The following is a 15,986-nucleotide window of genomic DNA, read 5'->3' as shown; positions in this document are numbered from 1 at the left end:
TTCCCAGTGTCTGTGATTCCTGGTCTCTGTGATTCCAAGTGTCTGTATTCTCGATGTCTGGGATCCCTGGTGTCTGTGATTCTCGGTGTCTGTGATTCCTGGTGTCTGTGATTTCCGGTGACGGTGTCTCCCGATGACTGTGATTTGCAGTCCTGGTGTCTGTGATTTCCCAGTGTCTGTGATCCCCAGTGTTTGTTTTTCTCAGTGTCTGTGATTCTTGATGCCTGCAATACTCATGTCTTTGATTTATGGTGTCTGCGATTCGCAGTGTCTGTGATTTCCGGTGTCTCCCATTCCTGGTGTTTGTGAGTCCCATTGCCTGTGATTCCCAGTGCCTCTGATTTGCAGTCACGGTGTTTATGATTTGCGGTGTCTATAATCTCCACTGTTTGTGATTGTTGGTGACTGTGATTCCTGGGGGCGCGATTCCCAATGGCTGTGATCCCCAGTGACTGTGATTCCCAGTGTTTGTGATTCCCAGTGACTATGATTCTTGGTGTCTGCGATTCCCGGTGTCTGTGATTTCTAGTGACTGTGTTACCCAGTGTCTATGATTCCCAGTGTTTGTGACTCCGGGTGTCTGTGATTTTCAGTGTCTGTGATTCCTGGTGACTATGAATCCCAGTGTCTGTGATTCCCAATGTCTGTGATTCCTAATGTCTGTGATTTCCAGTCTCTGTGATTCACAGCATCTGTAATCCCTGATGTCTGTGATTCCCAGCATCTATGCTTTCCAGTGTATTTTATTCCAGGTGGCTGGGACCCCCCGGTGTCTGTGATTCCCAGTGTCTGTAATACCCAGTGTCTGTGATTTCTGGTGACAGTGTCTCCCAGTGATTGTTATTCCCAGTCCTGGTGTCTGTGATTTCTCAGTGTCTGTGATTTCTGGTGTCGGCCATTCCTGGTGTCTGTTAGTCTGAGTGTCTATGTTTCCCAGTGTCTCTGATTCAGTCACGGTGCCTATGATTTGCGGTGTCTGTAATCTCCTCTGTTTGTGATTGTTGGTGACTGTGATTCCTGGGGGCGCGATTCTCCGGGTGGGAGAATCGCGGGAGGGCCGCTCTGGCATCCCCGGATGGGCCGAGCGGCCTGACGAACCCGACCTGTTCACACCGGCGGCAACCACACCTGCGCGCGACAGGTAAGTGTGGGGCCTGTGGGGGGTGGTGAGAAGAACGAGCACCACGGGCATGCTCGGGAGTGGACTGGCCCGCGATCGGTGCCCACCGATCATCGGGCCGGCATCTCTAAGAGACGCACTCTTTCCCCTCCACTGCCCCGCAAGGTCAAGCTGCCATGTCATGCGGGGCAGCAGAGGGGAAGACGTCAACCGCGCATGCTGACATCACTGAGGCGCCGCCGGCCATGTCATTCTCGGCGCGCCGCCTTGACGTAAGCGTCAAGGCCCGGTGGCCATGTTTCTCCCAACGCCGCTCCTAGCCGGCCCGGGGGGGGGGGGGGGGGGGGGGGGTGGGGGTGGGTGGGTGGGGGGGGTGGGGGGGGGGGAATAAGGGGCGAGGAGCGGCCTCCGATGCCGGCGTGAAACACTCCGTGTTTCACGTCGGCGTCGGCCGTTGCGGAGAATTTTGCCCCCGGTGTCTACGATTCCCAATGTCTGTAATTCCCAATGTCTGTGATTCCCGGTAACTATGATTCCCAGTGACTATGATTCCTGGTGTCTGTGATTCCCGGTGTCTCTGATTGCCAGTGTCTGTGATTCCTGGTGACTGTGTTTCCCATTGTCTGTGATTCCCAGTGACTGTGAGTCCTGCTGCCAGTGATTCCCTATGTCAATGATTCCCAGTGTCTGTGATTCTAGGCATCTGTACTTCCCAGTGACTGTGATTCCTGGTATCTGTGATTCCCGGTGTTTGTGATTCCTGATGTCTGTGACTCCCTGATGTCTGTGATTCCCTTTGTCTGTGATTCCCGGTATCTGCAATTCCCTTTGTCTGTGACTCTGGGAGTCTATGATTCCCGATGTCTGTGATTCCCTGTGTCTGTGATTCCAGGTCTCTATGATTCCCGGTGTCTGTGATTCCTGGTGTCTGTGAATCCTTGTGTCTGTGATTCCCGGTATCTGCAATTCCCTTTGTCTGTGACTCTGGGAGTCTATGATTCCCCGATGTCTGTGATTCCCTGTGTCTGTGATTCCCGGTCTCTATGATTCCCGGTGTCTGTGATTCCTTGTGTCTGTGAATCCTTGTGTCTGTGATTCCCTGTTTCTGTGATTTGCTTTGTCTTTGATTCCCTGTGTCTGTGATTCCCAGTGTCTGTGATTCCTGGTGTCTGTGATTCCTGGTGTCTGTGAATCTTGGTGGCTATTTAGGGCAGCACGGCAGCATAGTGGTTAGCACAATTTCTTCACAGCTCCAGGGTCCCAGGTTCGATTCCCGACTTGGGTCACTGTCTGTGCGGAGACTGCACATTCTCCCCATGTCTGCGTGGGTTTCCTCCGGGTGCTCCGGTTTCCTCCCACAATCAAAGATGTGCAGGTTAGGTGGATTGGCCATGCTAAATTGCCCTTAGCGTCCAAAATTGCCCTTCGTGTTGGGTGGGGTTACTGGGTTATAGAGTCGATAGGTGAGGAAGGAGCTGCGCTCCGAAAGCTAGTTTTGAACAAACCTGTTGGACTTTAACCTGGTGTTGTAAGACTTCTTACTGTGCTCACCCCAGTCCAACGCCGGCATCTCCACACATGGCTCCACTTGGGGAGGCAAGGTTTGATCAGGAATAGTCAGCATGGCATTGTCTTAGGGAGATCATACCTAACAAATTTGATTGAATTTTTTGAGCATGTGACCAGGTGTGTAGATGAGGGTAGTTTAGTTGATGTAGTTTATATGGATTTCAGTAAGATCTTTGACAAGGTCCCACATGGGAGAGTTATAACGAAGGCAAATGCACATGGGATACATGGCAACTTCATAAGGTGGATTCAAAATTGGAATTCCGACGGCGGCCAAGGTATTTTTTTTGGTCTTTTCCCTGACTGAAGGGTAATTGAATGGAAAGAGGTGTAGGAGTACCTGTAGAAGGTGTGACTCCTCTGGTGTGGTTGGTGGATGGATCCACAAACTAGGAATGGGGCAAGAAGGAACGAGCTGCTGGAACCGGAGAGTCTTTGTGGTGCGCTCGAGAATAAGATGGCGGAGGGAAAGGGGGCTATTCTGCCCACCCATTGGTCAATGGAGCAGCTCGTGGAGTTCTTTAGCACAAAGTTCAGCAGCAGAGGGAGGCCCTGGAAGACCTGGCCAAAGTGATGGGGCCGGTCAAAGCAGCAATCGAGAGAGTGGAGCAGAGGCTGGAGTCCCAGGGCCAGGCGATCCAGAAAGTGGAGGAGGTGGTGGGGGAGCATGAGGAGCAGTTCGTTCTGTTGATGGCTGAGGTGGGAATGATGCTGGGGACCCAGAAGAGGCTGAAGGAGAAGGTGGAGGATCTGGAGAATTGTTCCGGAAGACAAAATCTGAGATCAAGGGGATACCCGAAGGCATAGAAGGTGCAGGGGCCGGCACGCACGTGACCAAAATGTTGGAGCAGCTAATGGGGGAGAGGGCCTTTGATCGGTCCCTCGAGATCGGCCGAGCACACAGGGTGCTGATGAGGAAGCTGCAAACAGGCGAGCCACTGAGGGCAATGGTGGAGCAGCTGCACCACTTTCCGGATAAGGAGAAGATCCTGCGATGGGCAAGGCAGAGAAGGAAGTCCACCTGGGAAGGGAAGGAGCTGCGGGTGTACCAGGACCTGGGAACAGAACTGGTGAAGAGGAGGGCCGGGTATAACCGAGTCAAGGCTGCCATCTTTAAGAAGGGGGTGAAGTTCGGAGTGCTGTATCCGGCCTGCCTCTGGTATTATATTGGCATGCGAGAAGAGGGGATGGAGTTCACGAGGGACAATGGACTGGCAGCAGAGGGAGGACAATGAATTTTGGAAGAGTTTGTGCGAGTTTTTCTATGTTCTTTCTCGGAAAATGTTTCCCCTTGAAGGGTTTCTTTTGTTTTGATGTTGTGGCTTTTGAGGGCAGGCCCTTCACAGGAGAATATCAAGGGTGAGTACACCTTTTGCTGCTTTTTGGAGGATGGACATGGGGAGGGGAATCGGGGGTTAAGGAGCGTGGAGGCCTTCTGGGGGCCACCACGCTAGCTGGATGGGCTAGTTAATGGGAGTGCGGGGGGGGGGGGGGGGGGGTTGTCAGGAGGTAGGTGCAGGGGAGAGGTTTGATGTTTTGTTTGTTAAATGGGGGGGAGGGTTGCAGACAAGGGTGTGGTTGAGGTGGCGCAGTTGTAAAAGGATCGATGACGGCGGACATCAGAGGGTTGGCCTGGAGGGTCGGGTGACACGGGTCGGGGGCTGGCTCATAAAGGGATATGGTTGGTCGGCAGGGGAGAGGGTCAGGGAGCCCCTCCGACCAGGCTGGTCACGTGGAACGTGAGGGGGTTGAATGGACCGGTCAAGCGGACGTGGCTTTTCTTGCAGGAACCGCACTTGAAGATAGGGGACCAGATGAGTCTGAGGAAAGGATAGGTGAAGCAGGTGTTCCACTCGGGACTGGACATGAAAACGTGGGGGGTGGCGGTGCTGGTGAATTAGGGGTGATGTTCGAGATGGGGAATATTGAGGCGGATTTGGGGGGGGGGGGGTCGGGGTTTGTAATGGTGAATGGGAAGTTGGAGAGGATGCCGGTGCTCCTGGTAAACGTTTATGCCCCAAACTGGGATGATGTAGATTTTATGAGACGGGTGCTGGCAACGATTCCTGACCTGGGCTCGCACCAGCTGATCATGGGGGCAATTTTAATATTAAAATTGTTATAGAGCTGAATTTGGACTGGTCAATGAAGGTGTCGGCAGTGGCGGAGGAGCTGACATGGTTTATGGAGCATATGGGGCGGGGGGGGGGGGGGGGGGGGGAGGGGGGGACCTGTAGAGGTTTGGGAGACAGAGGGCGAAGGAATTCTCATACATCTCCCATGTGCAATCCCGGATCGACTTTTTTGTGTTGGATAAGGCATTACTGGCGTGGGTGGTTTCCACATTGGATGAATTTGTGAGTGGGCCAGGGGGGAGGAGCCCAGTGCTCGCAGTGGAGGCTGAATGTGGGGTTGTTGGCGGATGAGGAGTGTGCAAGCGGGTGAGGGCTGCCTTCTGGGGTATGTGGAGTTCAATGATCCTGGAGAGGTCACAGCCCACACACTGTGTGAGGCACTCAAGGCGCTGGTCAGGGGGAAGTTTATCACAATTCAGGTGCATAGGGAGAAGGCGGAATGGGCGGAGATGTCAAGGCTGGTAGATGAGATCCTGAGGGTAGATAGAAGGTATTCGGAGACCCCAGCGGCAGGGCTTCTGAAGGAGAGGCAGAGGCTCCAGATGGAGTTTGGATTAGTGTCCACGGGGAAAGTAGTGGGGCAGTTGTGGAGGGCCAGGGGGTAATATAAGAGTATGGGGAGAAGGCAAACAGGATGCTGGCCCACCAACTGAGGAAGCAAGAGGTAGTGAGGGAGATTGTCAGAGTAAAGGACAAGATGGAAAGGGTGATGCTGGACTCAGTGCTGGACCCGGTGGGGGTTAGGGTGAACGGTGTGTTTGAGGCATTTTATAGGAAGTTAGAGAAGTCAGAGCCTCCGGTCCGTGAGGAGGGAATGCGACAGTTCCTGGACAGGCTGGAGTTACACAGGGTGGATGAGGAGTTGGTGCAGGGAGTGGGGGCTCCAATTGGGCTGAGGGAGGTGATGGAGATTATGAGGGAGATGCAGGCAGGAAAGGCCCCAGGCCCAGATGGGTTTCCAGTGAAGTTTTATGAAAGGTTTGGGGGGATCTAGGGCCACTGCTGGTGAGGGCGTGTAATGAGGCTGGGGAGAGGGGGGAACTCCACCCTACACTATCGCAGCTTCCATCTACCTGATATTGAGAAAGGACAAGGATCCAGAGCAGTGTGGGTCGGACCATCCGATATTGTTATTGTTATACATAGACGCCAAGTTGTTGCCAAAAGTATTGACCTCGCGAATCGAAGACTGCATCCCGGCGGTGATAGGCGAGGACCAAATGGGTTTTGTGAAAGGGAGGCAGTTGTCAGTGAATGTGAGGAGGCTGCTGAATGTAATTATGATGCCTTTGGTGGGGCAAGAGGTGGAGGTGGTAGTAGTGATGGACGCGGAGGAGGCATTTGACTGGGTGGAGTGGGAATATCTGTGGAAGGTGCTGGGGTGGTTCAAGTTCGGACAGGGGTTTGTGGACTGGGTCCAGCTGTTGTACAAGGCACCGGTCATAAGCGTGAGGATGAACTGGGTGAGTTGGAGATATTTTGGGCTGCACCATGGGTCGAGGCAGGGGTGTGCATTGTCCCCGTTGCTCTTTGCCTTGGCAATAGAGCCAATGGCGATTAGAGTGTCGAGGACAGGAGAGGTATTGTGCAGGGGGGGCGTTGAGCACAGGGTCTCGCTGTACGCAGACGACCTGCTGTTATATATTTCAGACCCACAAGATGACTTTGGCAGCATTATGGGGATTTGGGGGGATTTTGACTGGATCTCTGGGTACAAGTTAAACCGAGGAAAGAGCGCGGTGTTCCGGATTGCAGCCACAGGGCAGGAGAGGAGAGAAGATTAGGTTAACTGCCATTCAAGGTAGTGGGGGCAAGTTTTAGATGCCTGGGCATTCAGGTGATGTGGGGTTGGGCACAGTTGCACAAGTTGAATTTGACCCGGTGGAGCAGATGAAGGGGGACGTTAAGATGTGGGATGTGCTGCCATTGTTGCTGCCTGGGTGGGTGCAGGCAGTAACAACGACAGTGCTGCCAAAGTTTCTGTTTGTGTTTCAGAACTTCCCAATCTTTGTCCCAAAGTTGTTCTTGAAAAAGATCAATGTATTGATTTCTGGGTTTGTGTGGGCGGGGCAACCCCACGTGTTAGGAGGGCTTTTTTGGCGTAGGGACGTGGTGGGGAGGGGGCTGCTGGTGTTGCTGAATATAATGAACTACTACTGGGAGGTGAACATCACCACGGTTAGGAAATGGGTAGTAGGGGATGGTTCCACTGGGGGCGGATGGAGACGGCTTCTTGTAGGGGAACAAGTTTAATGACATTGTTAACAGCGCCTCTGTCGTTCTCACTGGCCAGACACTCCGTGAGCACAGTGGCGGTGTCGGCCTTGAGGGAGTGGAGCAGTACAGGCAGCATTTGGGATTGGAGGGTGCTTTGGTGTGGGCACCGATTTGTGACAACCATAGGTTTGCACCGGGGAGCTGAACGATTCGGTGACCTGTTTATAGGGGGCAGATTTGCGAAGTTGGAGCATCTGGAGGAAGAGTATGAGTTGCCCAGGGGGGCAACATGGTGGCGCAGTGGGTTAGCCCTGCTGCCTCACGGCGCCGAGGTCCCAGGTTCGATCCCGGCTCTGGGTCACTGTTCGTGTGGAGTTTGCACATTCTCCCCGTGTTTGCGTGGGTTTCGCCCCCACAACCCAAAGATGTGCAGGATAGGTGGATTGAACATGCTAAAATTGCCCCTTAATTGGAAAAAAAATTAATTGGGTACACTAAATTTATAAAAAAAAAAAAAAAAAAAAAAAAAAAAAAAAAAAAAAATGAGTTGCCCAGGGGGAGCGGGTTTAGGTACCTGCAGGTCCAGGATTTTTTGAGGTGCCATCCTTCCCTGGGCTACTGCCCCTGGGATCGTAGGATGAGGCGCTGTCGAAGGAGGAGATAGGGGAGGGCAAGGAGTCTGAGGTCCATAAGGAGCTGATGGATTGGGAGGTGGCCCTGTTGGGGAACATAAAGTGTAAGTGGGAGGAAGAGCTGTGAGGGGAGATGGAGGCTGGGACGTCGGCTGAGGCCCTGCAGAGGTTTACTGCGTCCTCATGGTGTGCGAGGCGAAGCCTCATTCAGTTTAATATAGTCCATAGGGCACATATGATGGTAGTGTGGATGAGCAGCCTTTTTGCGGGGGTAGAGGATATGCGCGGGCAGTGCGCAGGAGGCCTGCGAATCACCTCTGTATGTTTTGCGCATGTCCGAAGCTAAGGGGATTCTGGTAGGGGTTTGGGGACTTTATCTCTGAGGTGCTGCGGGTGAAGGTGCCCCAAGTCCATAGGTAGTGATATTCGGGGTGTCGGAAGACCAGGGAGTCCAGGGGGAGAGAGAAGCCGATGTCTAGGCCTCTGCCTCTCTGATAGCCCGGAGATGGATCTTACTTGAATGGAGGGACTCAGAGCCACCGAATGTGGGGCTGTGGGTGAGCGACCTGGCAGAATTCCTGAGGCTGGAGAAGGTCACATTCATCCTGAGGGGTTCGGTTGATGGTTGTTCAGAGGTGGGAAACATTCATTTACTTCTTGAAGGACGATTGAGGGGTTGGTAAGGAGGTTAAGGGGGTAAAATGGGGAAGGTCGGGTGGGAGAAGGGGATGATGGTGGGGAGCTGGGAGAGTGGGTGTTGGTTATTTATAATGCTGTATGATTTTTCTTCTGCTTTGGTTTGGTTTTTTTGGGAAAATATTTTATTGAGGCATTTGTAATTTTGACATTTTAGCATTCTAAACAACAGAGCGGTCCAACACACACAAAAACACCACAATAACATATCCAATTTCCCTCCGCCAACTACCCATATACTCAATTCCTTGCCCTTATTCTTCACTTCCATCACGCCTCCCCTATCCCCTCCCCACACATTCCCCCCCCCCCCCCCCCCCCCCCCCACCCCGGATGATAAGTTTTCCTTAAAGAAATCGATGAACGGCTGCCACCTCCGAGCAAAACCCTGTAATGATCCCCTTAAGGCGAACTTAATCTTCTCCAGTCTAACAAACCCTGCCATGTCACTGACCCACACCCCCGACTTTGGAGCTTCAAGTCCCTCCATTCCATTAAATTCCGTCCCCGGGCCACCAGGGAGGCAAAGGCCAAACGTCGGCCTCTCTCCCACCCTGGGCTCCCGGATCTTCCGACACTCCAAATATTGCCACCTCTGGACTCGGAGTCACCCTCACTTCCTGGACCTCTGACATGACTTCTGAGAATCCCTGCCAAAATCCTCTCAGCTGCGGACAAACCTAAAGCGTGTGTACATGATTCGCCGGACTTCCTCCGCACCTCCCACATCTGTCCTCCACCTCCTCAAAAAACCTACCCATCCAGGCCACAATCATAAGAGCCCTGTGGACCAGCTTGAACTGGATCAGGCTAAGCCTGGCACATGACGAGGATGCATTGACTCTCCTCAGAGCCTTCTCCCACAGCCCAACTTCCAACTCCCCTCCCAACTCGTCCTCCCACTTCCTCTTCACTTCCTCGATTGGGACCTGTAGCCATCTGGTATGGCCACTTCCAGAATACAAAATGGATGTTTGCAAAGACTATAGGGAAACATGGACAATGCTAAGAAAGCAGGCAGGCACAGAGCCTGGATGTGCATTGAGAATGTAACTCCCAGACGAGACTGAAACTGTAGGTCAATTAGCATATTGATGGCCCATCTCCGGGAACAAAGGAATAACATTCAAGTAACCGATACTAAGGCAGACACCCCGGTGCCAGAAAGACACAAACAAAGCAAGGCCAATGGCCACCAAAGACACGCCCAGCCAACAGGGCACCCACCCCTTTATTGGTCGAGATCGATATCGATGATCAAGATGCGGTCCAATTAATTGGGGCCAAGTTCAAGGCCCGCCCAAAACGCGCGAAGCCCCCTTAGGATATATGAAGAAGCCCCCGAGAGAGAATTGCTCTCTTGGACTCGGCTCTCGAAGCAGAGAGACCCATCCACCAGCTGCATCAGAAGCAAGTAAGTCCAAGGTCAATGCTCGCCATCAGATAGACAACCTTAGCTGTTCTCCTGTTACACCTTCGCACCCAACAGCCTCAGATCCGAACAACGGCTATTGTTTCTCTGACTGAATGGGCACCCAAAGTTAAGTATAGGCGTTAGCGTTAGAGATAGTTTAGTCTATGGTATTTGTGCATGAGTAGATATTACTGTGACTGTAAATAAATAGTATTGACTTTGAACTAACTAACTGGTGCATAGGTTCTTTGATCAGTATTCAGGTTTGAACCTTGTGGCGGTATCGAAAGATACCTGGCGACTCTAGAGCAAACATAATCAGGATTAAGGAAGACGACCATTTGACCGGCATATTTAGAACCAGATAAACAGAACAACATTTACTGGCGACTCTGGTGGGACTCGACCTAGAAGTGGCCTAGTCACTCCGAGAGAACCTAAACTTTGAATTAGATATCCAATTAGAAAAAGAAAAACCAGAAGCGTAAGACCGATACTGATCAAACCATCAAGATTCGGAAGTGTGTTAATGCATGCGTACTAACAAGGATATAAGGTAAACCTGAGAGATTTTGATGTGTAAAACTGTCAGGTGTTTTGTAGGCCGGAAATTAGCGTAAGCCATGCCCGTGTTTACATCTCCACTTTATCACCCCCTGTTCCAAATTAAGTAGACCCCAGAGATAGAGAGAAAATGGCAATGATGGCAATGGAACGCCTTATGAACCCCCAAGAATTCGAGGTTGCAGCGACCAGTAGAGTAGGACAGTGTCCCATTTGGGAAGAGGAAATCAGAAAGTACTTCAAAGGGAAAGGATGGCCCCTTTGGAGCAAATTCTGCGCGAATGATGAAACAGGTCCCGGAAGTAGAGGGCATACTTGTTGGGAGAACCTGTCAGAGATTCACAAGAAGAGCTTAGGGTAAGCTCGCAAGCCGATGGCAATCGTGTCCTGCTTGGCACATTGTGAGGCACTGAGGAGGCTGTTAGGATGCTCCGTAGAGAGATTGAGGAGAGAGATAAGAATAGTGAAGGAGATGTGAGCGAATTTGAGAAGGAGAACAGGGAATTGAGAGAGCAGTTAGCGGCGAGGGACAAAGAGGTGGCTGATGCCAAGCGGGCACACCAATCTTGTCTCGCCCACTTGAGTAAGACCCAATATGATAAGGCGCAACGCACGTCTTGGTAAGACAGGAAACCGAACAACAGGTTGAGCAGTTGCAGAAACAGTGTAATGACTTAAAAGCAGCCCTACGAGCACTCCACTCTTCCACGACGGAACAAAGGCAGAGCTCGGTAGACCACGCAAAGTGCCGGAAGCAAATTGCAGAACTGCAATCCCTGCATTCTGTTCAGAGTGGGTTCCACAACACGTTTGGACCCCAGTTAGACCAAGAAAACGGCCCCAACTGGCAGGAGTTAAATGAGACTGCCCATAGATATGTACATGGCACATGTACACAGGAAAAACCCCAGAAACGAAAAGCGCCCCAACCCCTGACTGCACAGGCAGAACACACCCCTATGAACCCTGTAACCACACAATGCAAGGCCACAACAGACAGAGACCCAGATTTCCTGTCCACAACCTCATTAACTGTCACTCAATTAAGGGACGCTTGTGAGAAGATTACACCATTCCTACCCACATCGGACCCCCACCAGTTCTTTGCAAGAGTAAAACAGCAGGCGACCATGTACGGCCTGGATGAGAAGGAGCAAGTGAAGCTCACAGGTTTAAGCCTCGACCCTTCAGTCGTGGCAGCCCTTCCCAACCCACAAAATGTAGGAAGAGGCACACTCCAAGAAATACACACAGCGATCCTAGACACGATCGGCTATAACAAAGGAGACCCCGTAGAAGGCCTAAACAAGTGTAGGGAAAAGAAGACAGAGCACCCCAGAACGTTTGCTGGACGCTTGTGGATTCATTTCACTGCGGTGTACGGAAAGTTAGCCCGCGCCAATTTGACCCCAGATAATATGGCCAAATGGACCCGCATCCTAGTCTCTCATGCGACAGAGGCAGGACAGACAGCTTGCGCAAATTACGACCCCTCAGACGAGGCCCACAATGAGAAATGGGTTTTGAAAAGATTGTCCTGCGCTTGGGAACAGTCCATGCAGGGAAAATCAGCGTATGGTAGAACTGAGGAAGGGCAAGCAGACATGCATCCAGTTAGGATGCACCAGAACCCCACATGGGTAAATGAGGGCAGGAATGGCCCACAGCAGACCAAATCCCAGGAGTTTTATAATTGCGGCCAATTAGGCCACTTCGCACGAGAGTGCAATGCGCCCCAGAAACAGCAGAGAAACCAGCAGATAGGCACCCTAAATAGGAATCGGGCAAAACCAATTCACAGCGTTAGCGCCCGTTCAGATACTCCAGATATGAACGGCACCGATTGACAGTGTTCGGACTCCCCAACTTGGGTCTGCGACACCCTTTGGGACAAGTTCGGTAGACCGGTATTGGCAGGCACAGTCCAGGGACACCCCGTGGAATTTCTTTGGGACACAGGAGGGTCCCATACCACGATAGATTCCTCCACAATTTTTCAGAGAGACACATGGCCCACCACGGACACCATTACTCTCAGCGGTTTTACAGGGCACTTACAGCAAGGACACATCACTGCCCCTGTAGCCACGCAGATAGGGAACATTAAAACTAAACACCCCGTAGTTCTGGTCGACCTACCCCAGACAGCCGAACACATTTTAGGAATTGACTTTACGAGCTCCCACAATCTATCATTCGACCCCGTAAATAGATGTGTGTGGAAACAGACTCTTTCCCACTCCATCAGTTCCTTATGTAGTTCCAAGACCCTCCCCTCCCCAACCTCTGTTCTAGACATCACCTTATCCTGTAGTCCCTTCAGAGGGAGGTGAGGAAAGCTTGGAACCTGCCTCCAGACAAAATCCCGCACCTGCAGGTACTGGAATCCGGTCACACCCGGTAACCCAAACACCTCCTCTAGCTCCTCCAGGCTCGGGAAACCCTCCTCAATGAAAAGATCCCCAAATCTCTCAATTCCTGCCTGCTGCCATCTCCTAAAGCCCCCATCCAGACCCCCAGAGCAAACCTGTGATTATCACAGATCGGTGACCACACCGACGCCCCCTCCAGTCTCATTTGCTGCCTCCATAGCCCCCACACTCTCAGGGATGCCATTAGCACTGCACTTGTGGAGTACCGAGCTGGCGAGAATAGCAGAGGTGCTGTTAACAAAGCCTTCAGACTTGTGCCCTTACAAGATGCTGCCTCCATTCGAGGCGACCCCTCACCCACTACCTATTTCCTAATCGTCAAAATATTGGTTGCCCAGTAATAGTTAATAAAGTTAGGAAGGGCCAAGCCTCACTTCCCGCGCCCCCGCTCAAGAAGGACCTCCTTCACCCTCGGGGCTTTCCCGGAGCGTATAAAACCCGAAATCACCGCATTCATCTTCCTAAATGATTGGGAGACACTGAAACACAAACAGCAATCTTTGTCATCTTCACAGTCTGTAACCTCCCCGCCAGTGACAGCGGGAACACGTCCCACCTACAGAAGTCCCCTTTCATTTGCTCAATCACCCTGCCCAAATTTAGTTTATGAAGCTGACCCCAGTCTCTTGCCACTTGAATACCCAGGTACCTAAAACTCCCTCCCACCACTTTGAACGGCGTTTCCCTCAGTCTCCTCTCCTGCCCCATGTTGCTTGTTATGCTTTCCCTTAATCTGCTCTGTTTTAATTACCTTTGCTCAAGAGTCACCAGGTATCTTTCTGATACCACCACAAGGTTCAAAGCCGAATACTGATCAATGACGCGATACACCAGTTAGTAAGTTTGAAATCAATACACATTTATTTACACACACAGTCAATTATTACTCATGCATAAACTCTACTCGCTAAACTACATCTACTACTAAAAGTCTATACTTAGCTTTGGGCGCCCACTCAGTCAGAGGAACAATGGCCGTTGTCCGGTTCTGATACTGCTGGCTTCGAACTGGTATAGAATAGGAGCTAGGAGCGCCTATCTCGTAGCGTGCGTTGACCTTAGACTTACTTGGCTGGTGCTTGGCGGCCTCTCGTCGCTGAGAGCCAAATGCCAAGGTGATGGTGACGAAGAGGAGTGGAGATCTTCCAAGAGCTTCTAAGAGCCTCCAAGAGAGCGAACTGACCTTGGGGACTCTGTTTTATAGCCCCCAGGGGTTTCGCGCCCTTCTGGGCGGACCCCGGACTTGGCCCCAATTAATTGGACCATGTCCCAATCGTTTGTATTGATTTTCTCCAATAACGGGGTTGTTACCTGATCGTTGGGCGGGCCCTATGTAACCATTGGCCTGCCTTTGTTTTAGCTTCCTCTGGCGCCGGGAAGTCTGTCCTAGCACCGATTGTTTCAAGGTTTCTTTTTGTCCCCAGAGATAGCTCATTACTATGCTAATGGCTCGTAGTTTCAGTTCTGTCTGGGATCTGCAAGTCCTAATGCACAGGAAACCATGCATCTGCTTGTTTTCTCTAGTGCTGTCCATTTTTCCCTGTACTCTTTGCGAGTATCCATTTTGGAATCGGGACGTGGCCACCACAGGTGGCTACACTCCTTGCCTGGATCACAAAATCCTCACTGTTGTCCATATTCAGTTTATAACCTGGGGTATTAGGGGCAGCATGGTAGCATGGTGGTTAGCATAAATGCTTCACAGCTCCAGGGTCCCAGGTTCGATTCCCAGCTGGGTCACTGTCTGTGCGGAGTCTGCACGTCCTCCCCGTGTGTGCATGGGTTTCCTCCGGGTGCTCCGGTTTCCTCCCACAGTCCAAAGATGTGCGGGTTAGGTGCATTGGCCATGCTAAATTGCCCGTAGTGTCCTAATAAGTGGGGGGGGGGGGGGTTGTTGGGTTACGGATATAGGGTGGATACGTGGGTTTGAGTAGGGTGATCATTGCTCGGCACAACATCGAGGGCCGAAGGGCCTGTTCTGTGCTGTACTGTTCTATGTTCTATGTAACTGGCCAAATTCCTCCAGTAATCCCATATTTCCTGCAATTCCCCCCAACGGGTCTGTTATATAAAGGGGTAAATCACCTGCATAGAGCGAGAAACTATGCTCCACCCCCACCCCTCTCACTATCCCCCGCCAAATGTTCAATGCCCTCAGCGCCATTGTTAAAGGCTCTATGGCCAGGGCAAACAGTAGTGGGGACAGTGGGACCCCCTGCCTTCTCCCCCTGCACAGACTAAAATACTCTGATTGAACCCGATTGGTCCTTACATTCGCCACCGGTGTCTGATACCACAACCGGATCCAATCAACAAATCCCTACCCAAACCCAAACCTTCTCACTCCACCCGATGAATGGCCCCTCCGCAGGCATCATTATTACATTTAGGAGCCACCTAATGTTGGACATCAGGTGTCGTCCCTTCACAAATCTCATCTGGGCCTCCCCTATTACCCCCGGAACACAATCCTCTATACGCGTGGCCAAGATCCTTGCCAGCAATTTTGTGTCCACATTTAACTGGGAGATTGGCCTATACGACTCACAACTCTCCGGATCCTTATCCCGCTTCAAAATAAGGGAAATCAATGCTGCGATAACATTGGGGGGAGCACTCCCAGCTCCCTGGGCTCATTACAAGCCTTTACCAGAAGCGGCCCCAACAGCCCGGAAAACGTTTTATAATACTCAACCAGGTATCTGTCAGGTACCAGGTCCTTACCCGATTGCATCGCCCCCAATCCGTCTATAACCTCCCCCAGCCAAATCGGGGCTCCCTTTGGTTTGTTTTTATGAAAATGTCTGAATAAAAAAAAATTTTTTAAAGTGTGGATTCAAAATTGGCTGAGCTGCAGGAGATAGAAGTTGATGACAGACGGCTACTTTAGTGACTGGAAGCCAGTGCCCAGGGATGTACCACAGAGATCTGTGCTGGTGCCTGAATGTTTGTCAATTATATGAACAAAATAGATGACTAGTGAGGGGTTGGATCAGTAAGTTTGCAGATTACACAAAGATTAGCCAGGTGGTTAACAGTAAGGTTTTGGTTTACAGGAGGATATAGACAGAATGGTCAAATGGGCAGGAAAGTGGCAGATGGAGTGGCAGATGGAATTTAACTCTGAAAAGTGTATGCTGGTACACTTCGGAAGGAGTAATGTGACAAGGAAGTATTCAATGAATGGCCTGACACTGGGAAGTTCCG

The sequence above is a fragment of the Scyliorhinus canicula genome, chromosome 12 (assembly GCF_902713615.1).
Source record: "Scyliorhinus canicula chromosome 12, sScyCan1.1, whole genome shotgun sequence".
In the NCBI taxonomy this organism is placed as follows: Eukaryota; Metazoa; Chordata; class Chondrichthyes; order Carcharhiniformes; family Scyliorhinidae; genus Scyliorhinus; species Scyliorhinus canicula.
Note: the sequence above shows the minus strand (reverse complement) of the source record.